We start from the raw sequence: 22,255 nt of genomic DNA, 5'->3' as shown, positions 1-22,255 counted from the left end.
CTAAAAAATTAAAAATAGAATTATCATATGATCCTGCAATCTGGGGATATGTATATATATCTGTCTATCCCTTTCTGGGTATATATCCAAAGGAATTCAAAGCAGGATTTCAAAGAGATATTTGCACACCCATGTTCATCACAGCATTATTCACAGTAGACAAAATGTGGAAGCAACCAAATGTTTATAGACAGATGAATGGATAAAGAAATGTGGTATATACAAACAGTGGAATACTATGGTTGCCTTTAAAAGGAAGGAAATCCTGTTATGTTCAATACCATGGACGAACCTTGAGGACATAATGCTAAGAGAAATAAGCCAGTCACAGAAGGACAAATACTGTATGATTCCACTCATATGAAGCATCTAAAGTAGTCAAATCACAGAAACAGAAAATATAGTTACCAAGGGCTAAAGGAAGGGAGGAGGGGTAATTTAGTGTTGACTGAATATAGTGTCTCAATGTTGCAAGTCAAAAAGTTCTAGAAATCTGTTGTACAACAACATAAATAAACTTAACACTACCAAAATATACACTTAAAAATGGTTATGTGTTCCCGGCATGCATTGCCCGGGACGAGGCAAGTCTGGCGCCAAGCGCGGGCCCGGAGCGGCCTTCCCGGAATCCTTTGCGAGGTACCTGGCGACAAAATGGCTGCCCGAGGGAGGCGGGCGGAACCTCCGGGCCGGGAGGCGCCGGGCCCAGCGGGCGGCGGCGGCGGCGGGAGCCGATGGGCTGAGTCCGGGCCCGGGACGTCGCCCGAGAGCGGGGATGATGAAGTGTCGGGCGCGGGTTCGAGCCCGGTGTCGGGCGGCGTGAACTTGTTCGCCAACGACGGCAGCTTCCTGGAGCTGTTCAAGCGGAAGATGGAGGAGGAGCGGCGGCAGCGGCAGGAGGAGCCGCCCCCGGGCCCGCAGCGACCCGACCAGCCGGCCACCGCCGCCGCCGCGGGTCCCGGGGATCCGAAGAGGAAGGGCGGCCCGGGCCCCACGCTCAGCTTCGTGGGCAAGCGCAGAGGCGGGAACAAACTAGCCCTCAAGACGGGAATAGTAGCCAAGAAGCAGAAGACGGAGGATGAGGTATTAACAAGTAAAGGTGATGCATGGGCCAAGTACATGGCAGAGGTGAAAAAGTACAAAGCCCACCAGTGCGGCGATGATGATAAAACTCGGCCCCTGGTGAAATGACCCCCCTCCCTGCCTGCCCACGGCCTGGGACTCTGCGATGTACATAACTATTTAATGCAGCGGCAGCGCGGCAGCCTTTTTCCCCCAAGGACTTATATACAGAAGGAAACCGAGATGCTTCCCGCAGCTGCCGCAGCTGCGGACGATTCTCCAGGACTTTTTTACCTTGAGCACTTGCCTCCTGAGACTTCATAGAACAGTGGTTTACTGTCCCCTGTCTTCCCAGCTCCTCCCTCTCTCTGGCTCTTTCTGTCTTCCTCGTCTCACCCTCTCCTCCCTCCCTTTAGCCATCACTTCTGGGAAGTAAAGAACTTGACCTAGAAAAAAAAAAAAAAAAAAAGGTTATGTGATTTAATTTAATTTTTCCACAATTTAAAAGAAAGAGGTCAAGTCCAAAGGCAGAACCCTATGCTTATTACTATTAAATTTCTCTTTGTGAGCTGAGGTTTACCATTTGTATCTACTGAGGTCTTTCTGAATCCTTATTCTGCAAGCTAATGAAGTTGCTATCGCTACCAAGTCAGGTCCAGCACCTCGGTGCTAGAAAATCAATACACGAGAGAGAGAAAAATGTTAGTAGAAAGGAAAGTTGCGTTTAATCAGAATGCCAGCAATCTGGGGAGATGATGGACTTGGTGCCCCCCAGAAATCAACTCTGCTCGGCCATGAAAAAAAATTTTTTTTTTTAAAGATTGATTGATTGCTATGTTGGGTCTTCATTTCTGTGCGAGGGCTTCCTCTAGTTGTGGCAAGCGGAGGCCACTCTTCATCACAGTGCGTGGGCCTCTCACTATCGTGGCCTCTCTTGTTGCGGAGCACAGGCTCCAGACGGGCAGGCTCAGTAGTTGTGGCTCACGGGCCTAATTGCTCTGCGGCATGTGGGATCTTCCCAGACCAGGGCTTGAACCCGTGCCCCCTGCATTAGCAGGCAGATTCTCAACCACTGCGCCACCAGGGAAGCCCCATGAAAATTTTTAAAAGGAAAAAGGGAAGTAATCTCAGTAAATTATTGGGATAAGGGGTCAGAGTCGTCACCATCCCCCACTGTGTGCAGGCTTGTGGGCAGGCTTGTTGACCTCTTGTGGTTTTTCTTTAGATGCTATCTTGTTCACACAGTTTGCTCATGAGATTACTGAAGGGAAATCTAGGGAAGCGATCTGGTCATCTGTTAATTACTTATTCTTCATTTCTACTTCTTTGATCTACGGAAAGAACCAACAGATTGGGCAAGGTATTGTGTGATCAAAAGATTTGAAAGGTGTTCTAGGGCTGGAGATGAGTAGAGCATGGGGGTGCCAGGTTTAAGGTTAGTGACAAGACAAAAGAGTGCCTCCTACAGGGAGCTCTTTCCTACAAAGAGCTCTTTCCTGCCAAAAGCTGCTTACACTATGCCTTCTAACGATGCACTCCACAAGTATGATATGCATGCCCTTTTTTTTCTATCTAGATCATGTTAAAAGTGCACTGTTTTGTCCTTCATAATCCCTCTTTCATTCCAAAGGGTGGCATTCATAGATCCTCCATGTAACAAGAGCCTCACACTGGATGTGATCGCAATGTCTCTGTCATGTAGATACTGTTTGAATGGCAAGCACCAGTGAGATTTAGTCACATTTCAGAGGAAACCCCAGGTTGACATCATTACTGTCAATACCCTCTCTCTTGACACCCACATGTCCACCTCTACAGAGAAAGTCAACTTCTGTCTCCAGCTGCTCCTTCCCATGCATTCTTTCAGGGTCACTGTGAGTAGGACATAGGTTATCCAATTTTCCCCTCCCCAGCTGTCTTGAATTCCAGAGCTACCATTTGGCCAGCCCTGGCTGTGTGAACCTAGGGAAGTTCTTTAACATTTCTGTGCATCATTTCCCAATCTGTGAAATAGGAGTAGTAATAGTTAATGGATGACATGTTATCCATTCAACATGCTATCAAGAAAGAAAGGAAAGAAAAAATATTTTTTCATAATGTATTTTTATAGCTAGTATGAGAGAAGAAGGGATAATAAGATGAAGGAGTTACAGAATTAAAGACATATGTTAGAGTCAGGAGCCAGCCAGACAGACAGACTGGCAGGCAGGCGGACACAAGGCCTTCTCTAAAAGAAAGACTTGAAGCAAGAGAGATGCTCTCCTATTGACCTTGAAGAAGTGGCCATATTGTGAACTGCCTATGGAGAGGGGCAGCCTCTAGGAGCTGATGGCCTTAGTTCTACAACTGCAAAGAACTACATTCTACTAACAACCTTAATGAGCTTGGAAGAGGACACCAAGCTCCAGATGGGAATGCAGCCCAGCCGCATTGACTACAACCTGTGGGACCCTGAGCAGAGGTCCCAGCCAAGCTGTGCCTGAACTCCCGACCCACAGAAACTGTGAGATAATACGTGTGTGGTGTTTTAAATTGATAAGTTTGTAGTCACAGCAATAGACACCTAATACATCTGGCCATAGTTCAGTTTCTATTTCTGCTCCCATGACCCCTCTAACACTATGCAGCAGTGCTGGCGTGGATCCTTTTAAGCGCCTAAACCCTGGTCTTGGCTTTGTGCCTAGAACCACATTTCCAAAGTTTCTCCTCCCCCGACCCCACTCCACTCTCTTTGATCAGACCCACTTGATTAATACTGGCCCTAATGGGCCTTGTTAGATTTGGTGATAGGAAGAGCACTCACTCCCTTCCATCAGACCTGAGAGCATCCAGAATATCACCTGGGAAAGATGTGTAACAAACAGGACCATTGATGTCATGCAAAGGATTTTATTCTGAGAACAATAGTGAGTGAAATAAATCATTTGATTTGAACTTTAGAAAGATCACTTTGCTGTATATAAAACGGATGGGGTAGCAGTAGCTGGGGTAAACAGCTTAGAGTTAGTGACATGGTTAGATGGTTGTTGTAAAACCCAAAACAGAGATGACATTGGCACCAGCCAAGGTACTGGAAATGGAAGTTTAGAGAAGGGGATCTATATATAGAACATACTTAGGAAGGGCCAGGTTAACAAGATGCAGACTGGGGTGAGGAGGCAGTTAAAAGGCAAAATTAAGGGTGACTTCCAAGTTCTGGCTGGAGTTGGAGAATAGGTGGTGAAGCCACTAACTGAAATCAGGAATAATAAATTGTCTTGCATTTGCTTACTTTGGAGCATTTAGAAATGCCCACCTGGTACTCAAGAAAAGTAGTGGGAGAGAGAAAGAGTTAGAGGCCTTCAGTTTGTTATTGTCATCATGGTAACTGGACACAAGGAGATGGTCCTCATCATGCCTTATCTGAACTCTGAACTTTCCTAGAACTTTGTATTTAAAATTTATACCACAAAATTTAGTAACAACTTATTTATTCACATATTGTCATGTGTATTATTTAGTCTTGTTTCCGAAACTATTGGAAACCCCTTGATGGAAGAATCTTTTATATCCACTCTGGTATACTGGTTTTGCAGTAGGTACTCAGCACAGTAGAAAGGACTGTTTGTTACCCTACAGTGGAATTTTACATTTCATCCATGCATGAAGGGAATCAGAGAGAAATAGGTCATGAGATCAGATATATATGGGACATTTGTGTAGGGCCTATCAGGCCATTGTAAAGATGACTTTGGTTTTTACTGAGGGAGAGAGTATGAAAAGAAAGTGATAAATGCTGTGAAGAAAGCTGCAGGAGGAAGAGCTATGGACCTTCACAGGAAGCCCCATGCTAACTTGCAGCATAATCAGCTTTGAAAACAAAAGTTTTGTTATGTACATATTAAAGCACTCAGCATTTGAGTTCCATAAATATTTGTAGATGATGAATAAATTATGCGGGTGCTGTTCAGATGGTGACTCGGTATCGTACAAATTACAACATTTCACATTAGCAACATTTCCAAGCATGAACATACATTCTTCAAAAAACTGACATCAGCCAACTGTCAAAAGTGAACCGTAAATTGGCTGCTTGGCCACATAGTGGGTTATAATGAAGTTGCTCTTGGCTTTAAGAAAAAGTAGTTAAGAAGAGGTTGGTTCAAGATGGCGGAGTAGAAGGACTCACTTTCTCTTGCAAGAGCACCGGAATCACAACTAACTGCTGAATAATCTTCGACAGGAGGACATTGCAACTCACCAAACAAGATACCCCACATCCAAAGACAAAGGAGAAGCCACAATGAGATGGTACAAGGGGCTCAATCACAGTAAAATCAAATCCCATAACTGCTAGGTGGGTGACTCACAGACTGGAGAACACTTATACCACAGAAGTCCACCCACTGGAGTGAAGGTTCTGAGGCCCACGTCAGGCTTCCCAACCTGGGGGTCTGGCAACAGGAGGAGGAATTCCTAGAGAATCAGACTTTGAAGGCTAGCGGGATTTGACTGCAGGACTTTGACAGGACTGGGGGAAACAGAGGCTCCACTCTTGGACAGCACACACAAAGTAGTGTGTGTGTCGGGACCCAGGGTAAGGAGCAGTGACCCCCATAGGAGACTGAAGCAGACCTACCTGCTAGTGTTGGAGGGTCACCTGCAGAGGTGGGGGGTGGCTGTGTCTCACCATGAGGACAAGGACACTGGCAGCAGAAGTTGTGGGAAGTACTCCTTGGCGTGAGCCCTCCCAGAGTCCGCCATTAGCCCCACCAAAGAGCTGGGTAGGCTCCAGTGTTGGGTCGCCTCAGGCCAAACAACCAACAGGGAGGGAACCCAGCCCCACCCATCAGCAGACAAGTGGATTAAAGTTTTACTGAGCTCTGCCCACCAGAGCAACACTCAGCTCTACCCACCACCAGTCCCTCCCATCAAGAAACTTGCACAAGCCTCGTAGATAGCCTCACCCACCAGAGGACAGACAGCAGAAGCAAGAAGAACTACAATCCTGAAGCCTGTGGAACAAAAACCACAGTCACAGAAAGATAGACAAGATGAAAAGGCAGAGGGCTATGTACCAGATGAAGGAACAAGATAAAACCCCAGAAAAACAACTAAGTGAAGTGGAGATAGGCAACCTTCCAGAAAAGAATTCAGAATAATGATAGTGAAGATGATCCAGGACCTCAGAAAAAGAATGGAGGCAAAGATCAAGAAGATGCAAGAAATGTTTAACAAAGACATAGAAGAATTAAAGAACAAACACCTAGAAGAATTAAAGAACAAACAAACAGAGATGAACAATACAATAACTGAAATGAAAAATACACTAGAAAATACACTAGAAGGAGTCAATAGCAGAATAACTGAGGCAGAAGAACAGAGAAGTGACCTGGAAGATAGAATAGTGGAATTTGCTGCCATGGAACAGAATAAAGAAAAAAGAATGAAAAGAAATGAAGACAGCCTAAGAGACCTCTGGGACAACATTAAATGCAGGAACATTTGCATTATAGGGGTCCCAGAAGGAGAAGAGAAAGAGAAAGGACCTGAGAAAATATTTGAAGCGATTATAGTCGAAAACTTCCCTAACATGGGAAAGGAAATAGCCACCCAAGTCCAGGAAGCACAGAGAGTCCCACGCAGGATAAACCCAAGGAGAAACACACCGAGACACATAGTAATCAAATTGACAAAAATTAAAAGCAAAGAAAAATTATTGAAAGCAACAAGGGAAAAACGACAAATAACATACAAGGGAACTCCCATAAGGTTAACAGCTGATTTCTCAGCAGAAACTCTACAAGCCAGAAGGAAGTGGCATGATATATTTAAAGTGATGAAAGGGAAGAACCTACAACCAAGATTACTCTACCCGGCAAGGATCTCATTCAGATTTGACAGAGAAATCAAAAGCTTTACAGACAAGCAAAAGCTAAGAGAATTCAGCACCACCAAACCAGCTCTACAACAAATGCTAAAGGAACTTCTCTAAGTGGGAAACACAAGAGAAGAAAAGGACCTACAAAAACAAACCCATAACAATTAAGAAAATGGTAATAGGAACATACATATCGATAATTACCTTAAACATGAATGGATTAAATGCTCCAACCAAAAGACACAGGCTCGCTGAATACATACAAAAACAAGACCCATATATACACTGTCTACAAGAGACACACTTCAGACCTTAGGGATATGTACAGATTGAAAGTGAGGGGATGGAAAAAGATATTCCATGCAAATGGAAATCAAAAGAAAGCTGGAGTAGCAATACTCATATCAGATAAAATAGACTTTAAAATAAAGAATGTTACAAGAGACAAGGAAGGACACTACATAATGATCAAGGGATCAATCCAAGAAGAAGATATAACAATTATAAATATATATGCACCCAACATGGGAGCACCTCAATACATAAGGCAACTGCTAACAGCTATATAGGAGGAAATCAACAGTAACACAATAATAGTGGGGGACTTTAACGCCTCACTTATACCAATGGACAGATCATCCAAACAGAAAATTAATAAGGAAACACAAGCTTTAAATGACACAATAGGCGAAATAGATTTAATTGGTATTTATAGGACATTCCATCCAAAAACAGCAGATTACACTTTCTTCTCAACTGCATATGGAACATTCTCCAGGATAGATCACATCTTGGGTCACAAATCAAGCCTCAGTAAATTTAAGAAAATTGAAATCATATCACACATCTTTTCTGACCACAACGCTATGAGATTAGAAATCAATTACAGGGAAAAAAACATAAAAAACACAAACACGTGGAGGGTAAACAATATGTTACTAAATAACAAAGAGATCACTGGAGAAATCAAAGAGGAAATCAAAAAATACCTAGAGACAAATGACAATGAAAACACGATGATCCAAAACCTATGGGATGCAGCAAAAGCAGTCCTACGGGGGAAGTTTATAGCAATACAAGCCTACCTCAAGAAACAAGAAAAACCTCAAATAAACAATCTAACCTGACACCTAAAGGCACTAGAGAAAGAAGAACAAACAAAACCCAAAGTTAGTAGAAGGAAAGAAATCATAAAGACTAGAGCAGAAATAAATGAAATAGAAACAAAGAAAACAATAGCAAAGATCAATAAAACTAAAAGCTGGTTCTTTCATAAGATAAACAAAATTGATAAACCATTAGCCAGACTCATCAAGGAAAAGAGGGAGAGGACTCAAATCAATAAAATGAGAAATGAAAAAGGAGAAATTACAACAGACACCGCAGAAATACAAAGCATCCTAAGAGACTACTACAAGTAGCTCTATGCCAATAAAATGGACAACCTGGAAGAAATGGACAAACTCTTAGAAAGGTATAACCTTCCAAGACTGAACCAGGAAGAAATAGAAAATATCAACAGACCAATCACAAGTAATGAAATTGAAGCTGTGATTAAAAATCTTCCAACAAACGAAAGTCCAGGACCAGATGGATTCACAGGTGAATTCTATCAAACATTTAGAGAAGAGCTAACACCCATCCTTCTCAAACTCTTACAAAAAACTGCAGAGGAAGGAACACTCCCAATCTCACTCTATAAGGCCACCATCACCCTGATACCAAAACCAGACAAAGATACTACAAAAAAAAGAAAATTACAGACCAATATCACTGATGAATATAGATGCAAAAAGCCTCAACAAAATACTAGCAAACAAAATCCAACAACACATTAAAAGGATCATACACCACAATCAAGTGGGATTTATCCCAGGGATGCAAGGATTCTTCAGTATATGCAGATCAATCAATGTGATACACCATATTAACAAATTGAAGAATAAAAACCATATGATCATCTCAATAGATGCAGAAAAAGCTTTTGACAAAATTCAACACCCATTTATGGTAAAAAACTCTCCAGAAAGTGGGCATAGAGGGAACCTACCTCAACATAATAAAGGCCATATACAACAAACCCACAGCAAACATCATTCTCAATGGTGAAAAACTGAAAGCATTTCCTCTAAGATCAGGAACAAGACAAGGATGTCAACTCTCGCCACTATTATTCAACAGAGTTTTGGAAGTCCTAGCCATGGCAATCAGAGAAGAAAAAGAAATAAAAGGAATACAAATTGGGAAAGAAGAAGTAAAACTGTCACTGTTTGCAGATGACATGATACTATACATAGAGAATCCTAAAGATGCTACCAGAAAACTACTAGAGCTAATCAATGAATTTGGTAAAGTTGCAGGATACAAAATAAATGCACAGGAATCTCTTGCATCCCTATACACTAATGATGAAAAATCTGAAAGAGAAATTAAGGAAAACTGTTTACCATTGCAACTAAAAGAATAAAATACCTAGGAATAAACCTACCTAGGGAGACAAAAGACCTGTATGCAGAAAATTATAAGACACTGATGAAAGAAATTAAAGATGATACAAACAGATGGAGAGATATACTATGTTTTTGGATTGGAAGAATCAATATTGTGAAAATGACTATACTACCCAAAGCAATCTACAGATTCAATGCAATCCCTATCTAATTACCAATGGCATTTTTTACAGAACTAGAAAAAAAAATCTTAAAATTTGTATGGAGACACAAAAGACCCCGAATAGCCAAAGCAATCTTGAGGGAACAAAACGGAGCTGGAGAAATCAGACTCCCTGACTTCAGCCTATACTACAAAGTTACAGTAATCAAGACAATATGGTACTGGCACAAAAACAGAAATATAGATCAATGGAACAGGATAGAAAGCCCAGAGATAAACCCACGCACCTGCGGTTAACTAATCTATGACAAAGGAGGCAAGGATATACAATGGAGAAAAGCCAGTCTCTTCAATAAGTGGTGCTGGGAAAACTGGACAGCTACATGTAAAAGAATGAAATTAGAGCAGTCCCTAACACCATACACAAAAATAAACTCAAAATGGATTAGAGACCTAAATGTAAGTCTGGACACTATAAAACTCTTAGAGGAAAACATAGGAAGAACACTCTTTGACATAAATCACAGCAAGATCTTTTTTGATCCACCTCCTAGAGTCATGGAAATAAAAACAAAAGTAAACAAATGGAACCTAATGAGACTTAAAAGCTTTTGCAAAGCAAAGGAAACTACAAACAAGATGAAAGACAGCCCTCAGGATAGGAGAAAATATTGGCAAATGAATCAACGGACAAAGGGTTAATTTCCAAAATATATAAACAGCTCATCCAGCTCAATATTAAAAAAACAAACAACCTAATCCAAAAATGGGCAGAAGACCTAAATAGACATTTCTCCAAAGAAGACATACAGATGGCCAAGAAGCACATGAAAAGCTGCTCAACAGCACTAATTATTAGAGAAATGCAAATCAAAATGACATTGAGGTATCACCTCACACCAGTTAGAATGGGCATCATCAGAAAATATACAAACAACATATGCTGGAGAGAGTGTGGAGAAAAGAGGACCCTCTTGCAGTGTTGGTGGGAATGTAAATTGATACAGCCACTATGGAGAACAGTATGGAGGTTCCTTAAAAAACTAAAAATAGGGCTTCCCTGGTGGTGCAGTGGTTGAGAATCTGCCTGCCAATGCAGGGGACACGGGTTCGAGCCCTGGTCTGGGAAGATCCCACATACCGCGGAGCAACTGGGCCCGTGAGCCACAATTACTGAGCCCGTGCGTCTGGAGCCTGTGCTCCGCAACAAGAGAGACCGCGATAGTGAGAGGCCCGCGCACCGCGATGAGGAGTGGCCCCCGCTCGCCGCAACTGGAGAAAGCCCTCGCACAGAAACGAAGACCCAACACAGCCATAAATAATAAAATAAATAAATAAATAGCATTCCCTTTAAAAAAAAAAAAAAAAAAAAAAAAAAAACTAAAAATAGAATTACCGGGCTTCCCTGGTGGCACAGTGGTTGAGAATCTGCCTGCCAATGCAGGGGACACGGGTTCGAGCCCTGGTCTGGGAAGATCCCACATGCCGCAGAGCAACTAGGCCCGTGAGCCACAACTACTGAGCCTGTATGTCTGGAGCCTGTGCCCCGCAACAAGAGAGGCCACGACAGTGAAAGGCCTATGCACTGCGATGAAGAGTGGCCCCCGCTTGCCGTAACTAGAGAAAGCCCTTGCACAGAAACGAAGACCCAACACAGCCATAAATAAATTAATTAATTAATTAAAAAAAAAAAACGCATTACCATATGACCTAGCAATCCCACTACTGGGCATATACCCAGAGAAAACCATAATTCAAAAAGACACATGCACCCCAATGTTCATTGCAGCACTATTTACAATAGCCAGGTCATGGAAGCAACCTAAATGCCCATTGATAGATGAATGGATAAAGAAGAAGTGGTACGTATATACAATGGAATGTTACTCAGCCATAAAAAGGGACAAAATTGCGTCATTTATAGAGACGTGGATGGATCTAGAGACTGTCATACAGAGTGAAGTAAGTCAGAAAAAGAAAAACAAATATCGTATATTAACGCATATATGTGGAACCTAGAAAATTGTATAGATGCACCGGTTTGCAGGGCAGAAATAGAGACACAGATGTAGAGAACAAACGTATGGACACCAAGGGGGGAAAGTGGCGGGGGGGTGGTGGTGTGATGAATTGGGAAATTGGGATTGACATGTACACACTAATATGCATAAAATGGGTAACTAATAAGAACCTGCTGTATAAAAACATAAATAAAATTAAATTAAAAAAATTTTTAAAAAGTAGTTAAGATGTCTTCTGACTGGCAAATCCTGGATGGCACTTCTTTAATTGATTGAGGTATTATCAGCACCACATGCTACAGCATTAGCCAGCTCCTGCTGCCGACACTCAGACTTGCCTGCCCTTTGCCAGAAATCCCATCTGTTCTCTATCCTCAGTTTCTTTACAGCCCAATAGCATGTTTCATTATCTTTAGGAACAAAGGCAAACAATCTCTACTTTAATCACTGTGTTCATGGTTTAAAAATGAATTGGATTTAACCTGTTACGTTTTTCAAGTATTACTTAGACAACCGTACAGATGTCAGGGTACAGAACATCAGCTTTTCTACCTCAATAGTTTTGAAAACTTTCTTGCTACTGTGTTAAGAAAACGTTATACAGCAGTACCTAATCTTCCATTTTTAAATATCATTATTTGTGCTACCGCTTTGAAGATACTAATACAAATAAGCTAAGAATTTCATTTATCAAGCATTTATTATAAAATACATTGGCAAAAGCTAATGTGTATTGAAACATTTAAAAAGAGGGAAAGATTCCACTGGATTAGTACTTTAGAAAAATAAAATGTTCATTTATTTGTATTTAATATTCCCTAGGCATCTTTTATTTTGGTCAGTAACAAAAAAAAAAAAAATCTACTAAATTTTTCCATCATTCTGAAAATCCAGAAAAAGAAGCCTTCTATAATAATAAATAATGTGGATATTATTTAATTCTAGACAATTTTGAAAAGTCTGTATTGTCTAATTTGCTTTAAACTCTGCTAAATATAAAAGAGACAGGGTAAAAATTAGAATATTGGCTTTTGAATTGGTCGTTGTCAGACAAAAGTGAGAACCCTCATGTCACTGAACCTTATGAAGTTCTTTTGGTGTTCATGGCAGTACTACATGTAAAGCAAAAAACTGTAGCAGCCCAAATGGGCAATAATATGAGAATAATAAATTAAATAAACCAAGTACTTGGTCTACTGTATAAATCATTAAAATGATAATTAGGAAGATTAGAAAGCAACATAGAAAAATAGGAAGGCAACATAGATAAACATCACATTAAGTGGAAAAGGCAATTTATAAAATTATATGTACCCCATGATTGCCACTACAGAAATGTTATATAAAGACTGGAATGTGGCTCTGTAGAAAGTCCTTGACCTATTACCAAAATTTCTGTAATTGTTATGTGGTCTTTCTAAATGTTAAGGGGGAAAAGTGATCTCGGGTCAGTCATTATCAAACATGATAGCAAATATTTGACCAACAACAATTAGCAGAGAAGTTGAAAGCAGGAATTGTAGGCCCAAATGGTGATGTAGGAGACCCCATCCACGGGCTCCCCTGACAAACCCCCACAAAGAGCTAGCTATCCATGAACAAGAAGAGCCCTGGAGTTCAGAGTTCACTTAAGAAATTTTAGCAGCACAGTGGACCAAAAGACCTGAGAATAGCCCCATAAAGGGAGAGGAAAACAGCTTCATTTTGCCTGCATCACCCCATTCCCCAAGCCGGCACAGCTCAGCACCAAGAGGGAATTTGCCAGCTAGAAAGAGTTCCTCTCACCAGGCCAGGAAAAACAGAATGGGGTGAGCCACCAGCTTCCCCAGCCTTTCTGGGCACTGCAGTTACCTCTTCTAGATTCTATGAACTGACTTGGGAAAGAGAAGAATAATCATATGCCAGCAGATTGGATAACCTAAAAGAAATAAACTTCTAAAAAACATAGGTACTCCCATGACTGAATCATGAAGAAACAGAAAATCTGAACAGACCTATAACTAGTAAGGTGACTGATTTAGTAATCCGAAACCTCCCAATACATAAAGCCCAGACCATATGGTTTCACTGGAGAATTCTACCAAACATTTAAAGAAGAATAAACACCAATCCTTCTCAATCTCTTCCAAAAAACTGAAGTGGAGGAAACATTCCTAAATTCATTTTATGAGGCCAGCAATATGCTGATACCAGAACCAGACAAGAACACTACAAGAAAAGAAAACTATAGGCCAATATCCCTGATGAACATAGATGCAAAAATTCTCAACAAAATATCAGTAAAACAAATTCAAACCAAATTCAGCACATTAAGAGGCTCCTATACCAAGATCAAGTGGGGTTATTCCTGGGATGCAAGGATGATTCAAAATACAAAAATCAAAAATACCACATTACAGAATGAAAGATAAAAATCATATGACCATCTCCATAGATGTAGAAAAAGCATATGACAAAATGCAACATCCTTTTATGATAAAAACACTCAACAAATTGGGTATAGAAGAAACATACCTTAACATAATCAAGACCATATATGACAAACCCACAGCCAACATTATACTCAATGGTGAACGGCTGAAAGCTTTTCCTCTAAGATTAGAAACAAGACATGGGTGCCCACTCTCACCACACCTATTCAGCATAGGACTGGATGTCCTAGCCAGCAAAATCAGGCAAGAAAAAGAAATAAAAGGTATTCACACCAGAAAGGGAAAAGTGAAATTATCTTTGTAGATGATATAATCTTAAATATGGAAAATCCTAAAGACTCCACCAAAAAACTGTTAGAACTACTCAGTGAATTTAGTATAGTTGCAGCATACAAAATCTACATACAGAAACTAGTTGCATTTCTATACACCAATAACAATACATCTTAAAAAGAAACAAAGAGACCAATCCCATTCACAATATCATCAAAAGCAATAAAATACTTAGGGATAATTTTAACTAAGGAGATGAAAGATCTATACACTGAAAAGTACAAGACTTTGATAAAAAAATGGAAGACACACAAAAAATGGAAAGATATGAGTGTTCATGTATTAGAAAAATTAATATTGTTAAAATGTTCATACCAGTCAGAGCCATCTATTGATTTAATGTAATCCCTATCAAAATTTTAATGAACTTTTCTCACAGAGATAGGATAGTCCTAAAATTTGTATTGAACCACAAAAGACTCCAAATAGCCAAAGCAATCCTGAGAAAGAAGAACAAAGCTGGAGCCACCACACTTCCTGATTTCAAACTATACTACAAAGCTATTGTAATAAAACAGTATGATATTGGTATAAAAACAGATACCTAGACCAATGGAACAGAATCAAGAGCCCAGAAACAAACCCTCGCATATTCAGTCAACTAATATTTGACAAGGGAGCCAAGAATACCCAGTAGGGAAATGAAGCTCTCTTCAATAAATGGTGTTGGGAAAACCAGATAACCACATGCAGAAGAATGAAATTAGACCCTTATCTTATACCACTCACAAAAATTAACTCAAAGTAGATTAAAGACTTAAATATAAGACCTGAAACAATAAAACTGCTAGAAGAAAACATAGTGAAAAACCTTTTTGACATGGGTCATGGCAATGATTTTTAAAATATGAAACCTAAAGCATAAGCAACCAAATAAAAAGTAAACAAATGGGACTACATCAAACTAAAAAGTTTTTTCAAGGCCAAAAAATGATCAACAAAGTGAAAAGACAACCTACAGAATGGGGGAAAATATTTTCAAATCATATATCTGATAGGGGTTAAAGTCCAAATTATATAAGGAATTCATACAACCCAATAGCAAAAGATACATATGATTAAAAAATAGGCAGAGGAATGGAATACACATTTTCCCCAAGAAGACATACAAATGACCAACAAGTACATAAAAAGATGCTCAACCATAGTTATCATCAGGGAAATGCAAATCAAAACCACAATAGGATATGACCTCACACCTGTTAGAATGGCAGTCATCAAAAGGGTAAGAGATAACTAGTTTTGGCGAGGATGTGGAGAAAAGGGAATCCTTGTGCACTGTTGGTGGGAATGTAAATTTGTGCAGCCACTATGGGAAACAGTATGGAGGCTCCTTAAGAAATTATCAGCAATCTCTCTTCAGGGTATATACCCAAGGGAAATGAAATCAGGATCTTGAAAAATATCTACACTCCCTCGTTCATGGAAGCGTTACTCACAATAGCCAAGATACGGAAATAACCTCAGTGTCTGTTAATGGATGAATGGATAAAGATGTGAGATACATGTGTATGTGTATGCATGTGTGGAAGAAGCCAGTAGGAAGACGAAAATCTTGCCATTTGTGACTATGTGGATGGACCTTGAGGGCATTGTGCTAAGTGAAATAAGTCAGACAAACACAAATACTGTATGATATCACTTATACATGTAATCTAAAAAGCCGAACACATAGAAACAGAAAGCATTGATAAAATGGTGATTACCAGGGGCTGAGGGGGTGGGGGAAATGGGGAGATATTTGTGAAAGGGTACAGACTTCCAGTTATAAGACAAATAAGTTTTGGGGATCTAATGTACAGCTTGGTGACTGTAATTAATAAAACTGTTTCATATACTTGAAAGTTTGCCAAGTTTTTTTTTATGCTAAATTCAAACGTGTTTTTTGATAATACAAAAAAGTAATCCTTGAAAATCAGAATACTTATCAAGAAAGTACACAATAACTTAAGTATTAAATATCTGTATGAAATAACTGTTGCAAAGTTTGACAAAAATGTACACTTAGGACATGTGGTTATTTAAAAAAAACAACAGGAAAATAATGTAATAAAGAAAGTAGATCTTAAATGTTCTTACCACACACACACAAAAAAACGGTAATTAGGTGATGTTACGGAGGCATTAGCTGATGCTATGGGAGATAAATCATTTCACAATCTATGTGTATCAAATCAACACTTTGTACACTTTAAATGTACACAATGTTTTATGTCAATTATAACTCAATAAAGCTGGGAAAAAGGAAAGCAGGCATTGTATATAATTCAAAACCAAATATGATATTTAAGGTGGGTCTTTTGAAAAGGATTGAAATATTTCTATAAGTATGGTTTCAAATTTACTATGCAAGAAAGTTACTTATTTTCCATACAAAATGGTTTCTCTTAATTTCCCCAATGTCCTTAACTTTATCTGTAAGTTAATAAATGTATCCATTTTTGAATTCAGTGTGATCATCTTGAAAGTTTGCACAAACACCCTCTGTGACACATAAAGTGACCTTCGGTTTTATTATGGTCTAATTATAAGCCTGAGGGGGCTCTGCCATATGTCATTGGAAAACTGTTTTTCCCTAGCTTTTCACTAGATCCCAGCTCCCATCTGACCTGATGGTTTGTAGTAAAGGTGTTCCTGAGGTTGTTTCTAAACTAAAAAAAAAAAATGTAATTTAGTTTGACTTAACTGTGGTTCATAAGATTCTAGAACACAGCTAAATACTAAATGTGTGTGTTTTTTTTAGCCGCACCCCACGGCTACAGTGAAAGCACCGAGTCTTAACCTCTGGACCTCTAGGGAGTTCCCTAAATGTGTATTTAAATTCTTCTTAAACACTTACTTAAGAAGTCTCAGTTTGGACACAGGTATGTTAAATCAAAATGTGGCCCTATTCCACCTCTGACACAGTGATCAGCGTGTGTGCATGATAGCCATGATCGTTACAGGTATCTAAGTTGTCAACTTAATAATCCAATAGTGAGTAAAAAAGCATTTCATTGGTAAAACATTTCCTGAGCTTTCCTTACTTTTTTTGTTTGCTTTGGTAGATGATTTTTCAAATGTAACAAATTTCTCCTTAGTAAAACATTTTTAAACAAATTCACTGAACTAATAAATGGTGAGTCCCTTAAGATCACAGTAATCGTATTCATTTTCTGTTTCTTGCTGACACCAAACATGTACTGTCTTATAGGAAAAGATGAATTAATACTGTTAAATTGAATTGTGTCTTTGAGAAGGACTATCTCCTTGAGAGTATTTTATTTTCTAGACCAGCACCGTCCTATAGGACTTACTGAAATTATGGACACGTTTTATATCTGTGCTGTGCAATATGATAACCAATAGCCACAAGTGGCTATTGAACATTAAAATATGGCTAGTGTGGGGCTTCCCTGGTGGCGCAGTGGTTAAGAATCCACCTGCCAGTGCAGGGGACATGGGTTCGAGCCCTGGTCTGGGAAGATCCCTCATGCCGTGGAGCAACTAAACCCATGCACCACAACTACAGAGCCTGTGCTCTAGAGCCTGCGAGCCACAACTACTGAGCCCGCCTGCCACAACTACTGAAGCCCACGCGCCTAGAGCCCATGCTCTGCAACAAGAGAAGCCACCGCAATCAGAAGCCCACGCACAACAGCAAAGAGTAGCCCCCGCTCGCTGCAACTAGAGAAAGCTCACACACAGCAATGAAGACCCAACAGACAAAATTAAGTAAATAAAATAAATCAATTTATTTTAAAAAAATATGGCTAGTGTGACTGATGAGCTGAATTTTTTATTGTATTTAATTTTAATTTATTTAAATTTAAATAGCTATATGTGGCTAGTGGTAACTATGTTGGATAGGTCTAGATCCACGAGAATTTACGTTGAGGAACAGCACAAGTTTCTCTCAAATGCCGAGCCCGATTGGACAAGTTCTGTGTGTTCATCTCTTTCTTTGAAACAGATTCTGGGGATTTAGCTTGTTTTTCTTTCCTATTTAAGTTGGCCTATACCCAATTCATCCACTCATCCAGGCCTATACCCAATTCATCCACTCATCCATTCAATCAGCAAATATTTACTTAGCATTAATTATGTGCTATGCACTCTGCTAGAAGCTAAGGAGTGAAACATGAGCAAGACAGGTCCCTGCCCACAAGCAACTTACAGTCTAGTAGGGGAAGAAAGGTTAGAAAATAAATAAATGCGATAGAGGTAGCACAGGGCCCAGTGTGGCCACAAAGGAAGGGATTGTTGATAATCCCCAGAGGAGATAGGAAAGGCTTCACAGAAGATGCTGTGAGCCATGAAAAACGAGCAGGCATTTCCAGGTGAACAAATGAGGGAAGGCATTTATGTGTTGAACCATGTGTCCACTAAATTCATATGTTGAAGTCCTATTCCCTAGTACCTCAAAATGTGACCTTATTTGGAAATAGGGTCACTGTCAATGTAATTAAAATGAGGTTTAATACTAGAGGATGAACCCCTAATCCAATATGACTGGTATTCTTATAAAAAGGAAAAACTTGGACACACAGACACACACAAGGAGAATACCGTGTAGATATTGGAGTTAACGCTGCCAAAAGCCAAGGAACTACCAGAATCTAAAAGTGAGGTGTGGAACAGGTCCTTCCCTAGTGCCTTCAGAGGGAGATTAGGCCTTTTGACATGTTAATCTCAGACTTCTAGCTTCCAGAACTGTGAGATTATAAATTTCTATCGTTTAAGCCACTTAAGTTTGTGGTATGGTAGTCCCCCCTCATCCATGGGGGATACAGTCCATCCCCAGGGGATGCCTGAAACTGAGGACAGTGCTGAACCTTATATTGTACTGTGTTTTTTCCTGTACATACACACCTATTATAAAGTTTAATTTATAATTAAGCACAGTAAGAGAATATCCAAATTGCCAGCATCACTACTCTTGCACTTTGGGGCCATTATTAAATAAAATAAGTGTTACTTGCACACAGGCACTGCAACACTGTGATTGTTGATCTGATAACCAAGATGGTTACTAAGTGACTATTTGAGTGAGATATGCTGGACAAAGGGATGATTCACATCCTGGGAGGGATGGAACAGGATGGTGTGAGACGCCGTCATGCTACTCAGAACGGCATGCAATTTAAAAATTATGAATTGTTTATTTCTGGAATTTTCCATTAAATAATTTCAGACTGCAGTGACCATGGATAACTGAAACCACAGATAAGGGGGAAGCCATTGTACTTTGTTGTAGCAGCCCCATCAAACTGATGCAGCATTCCTGATCAAGGAAGCAGTATTGTGAAAGCAAGGCAAATAGTCTTTGGAAGATATTTATTAAAGTTCTGTTTTGTGGTTACCTAACTCGGCGTTTTAGAAGGAAAATAATAAAGCAAGCATCAGCCTGAGTATGCCTATTTCTTTTATAAATGTTTTTCTACTCTCAGAAAAACAAAAGCTAAGGTTATAATAATGTTTGGAGCAAAACTGGGAGATGTTTCTGCTAAAATGTATCATGAATCAAAAAATAAATGTTTACTGGCCCTCATAAGTTAGAAGAAAGTTTTTGTTTATTGAACTTGTCTCCTTACATAAAGTAGTTATACCATTACTAATGAGACCCCCCCCCCCCCAATTTCCTGTATAGATCATATGAGGAAATCTATGAGAGCTATTTTTTTCTATTTCTGTTGTATCAATTTTGGGGAGAGAGTTCGTGAGCAGGAGCTGGGTGGCTACAGCTAGAACAGTATTCATCCTGGTAGGATGGTGCCCTAAGGTCCAACCTCACTCCTCCAATTTTCACAGGGATGAGTGAGATTGGGATCTGAGAGGCCAGAGTCCAGAGGCACAAGTAACATTTTAACTCTGGAAAGTGGCATCCCTTGCAAAGGAAGAATTATCAGAACCCAGATAGCCTTCTAGCCAGGATTCAGGAGTGAGAGAATGGGGGATTGAGCGTTTAGGGCATCAATCTTTTCCTTTGAGTCCACGCGGCAGTAAGTGCCAAGTGTTAGTTAACTCACAGGAATGGGTTAGGGACAATGAACTGTGAATTGCATTAAGTCACTTATGTGGTGCAAAAGTCATTCTGCAACAAATGTGAATAACAGTAGGGTACCTTGTAGGAAGTAGACGTAGCCTGACAAGGCTAAAGTATAAGGTGCGTGGCGGGTAAGGGTTGGAAGGGATATATACAAGTTGAGAGGTTGACAAGTGCAAAAGAGCAGCAAGTTTGATATGGGCATCAGGAAATAAAAATGGATCACTTTTGGACATTTTGAATTTGAACAGCTTTTTGGACGTTCAAGGGGAGATGACCAGGAGGCAGTTAGATATACAAATCTCTTGTTAGGGTAGGTGTGATACTGCGATTTATAATAGAAACATTTATTTGTTTTCTGGCACAGAGCTCCAAAACCATTGGAACTTCTTAACAGATGAGAGCTATAAAGGTATCTTTTGTTATGTTAATGAGGAGACTTTGGGGAAAGCATCTAGGTAACCTAAGGATGGGGGCTGGTTGCCAGGCAACCCAGCCATGAGATTAGAGGATTGGAACTTTCAGTGGCCCCCCCACCCACTCACCCACCTCTGGGGAGGAGAGAGGGGCTGGAGCTTGAATCAATGCCAATGACCAATGATTCAATCAATCATGACTATGTAATGAAGCCTCCATAAAAACCCAAAAGGATGGGGTTCAAAGAGCTTCTGGGTTGTGAACATGTGGAGATTTGGGGAGCATGACAAGCTGTGAACACAAACAGACCATTGCCAAAGAAGGACGTTTTGACTCTTCTGCTTATTGCACTAAAAATTTCATTGCTTATCATGTTGCATTCCTTAACATGTTGCATTCCATGTTGCATCTCTAGCAACACTTTCCTGACAGCAGAGTGAAGAACTTTGAGAATTTCATAGTGGAAAATTCTGCTTCAATTTTTATTATTCTGTTAAGTTTTCAAGAAGGACAGCTAGGTCTAAATAGTCAACCAGGGTAAGAATATAAAATTTCTGCCCTTAAAATTTACAAATATTCCTATGAATCTCTGTGGGAATAAATTATATAAGAATGTTTATTCCTTAGAGGTTTTTTGTTTTTTTTTTAAACATCTTTATTGAAGTATAATTTTAATAAATGTTTCTTTGATGTTTCCTCCAAAGCTTATTGAAATAGGTGAAAATATTTTCCTTTAATTTGTTTCAGTTCATTAGAAGACCACATTCTATACTAAAGGCTAAGAAGTCGTCCCTCTCCTATCTCGCATGTCAGATTATATTCATATACACTGGGGACTACAATGAACAGAATTCCCTGGCACATTGGATGGATAGCATGACTGAGAAATAAACAGGTATTGTTTTAATTTTAAAAAACCCAACTCTCTTTATATTGGTCTTAACACTGTACTATGTGTATGTGGTTACTTTGAGTTACTTTTGTTAGGACCTATTAGGCACCTAGTTGAGTGTCTGGCCAAGAGGGCTGTTAAACAAGCAATGCAATTTATTCTCCCACGAAAGGGAAACTAGGTGGCTGAGAAACAGGGGTTGGGAGAGACTTTTAAACTATAGCTTCCCTTTTTGAGTACCTACTTAAGTAACTGAATTATATACTCTTTTGTAGGTTTTGAATTTTGAATTATATGCATGTATTACCTATTCAAAAATTTTTTCATCAAATAAGGTTTTTGCTCTAAAAATTATGTTTTAATGACTAAGGGAAATAATTAGGTGTTAGAAAGCCTGTGTTTAAGTCTTGGGTATGCTTTTCTTTTTAAATACTTCTTTTATGCTTCCGTTCAACCTTCATTAAAATTTCTACATCACAGGTTTCCCTTGACGATCTAACAAGGTAAAATTGTTGAAAGTTCACTTTATGCTGAAAAGCATTATTCACACCTAAGTTATTGCTGAGGAGTGTTAAGGACGGAATGTTTGTATCCCCCAAA

General features: G+C 39.6%; 1 pseudogene across 1 annotated transcript; it reads left to right on the top strand.

Moving 5' to 3' along the window:
- The first annotated feature begins 625 nt into the window (after positions 1–625).
- Positions 626–16,404, top strand: LOC309658570 (telomerase RNA component interacting RNase pseudogene; annotated as a pseudogene). Its single transcript has one exon. The product of its transcript is annotated as a telomerase RNA component interacting RNase pseudogene (transcript).
- The last annotated feature ends 5,851 nt before the right edge of the window (positions 16,405–22,255 follow it).

Source organism: Balaenoptera physalus (genome assembly GCF_965194825.1).
Source record: "Balaenoptera physalus genome assembly, chromosome: 3".
Lineage (NCBI taxonomy): Eukaryota > Metazoa > Chordata > Mammalia > Artiodactyla > Balaenopteridae > Balaenoptera > Balaenoptera physalus.
This window is presented reverse-complemented; position numbering and strand designations above follow the sequence as displayed.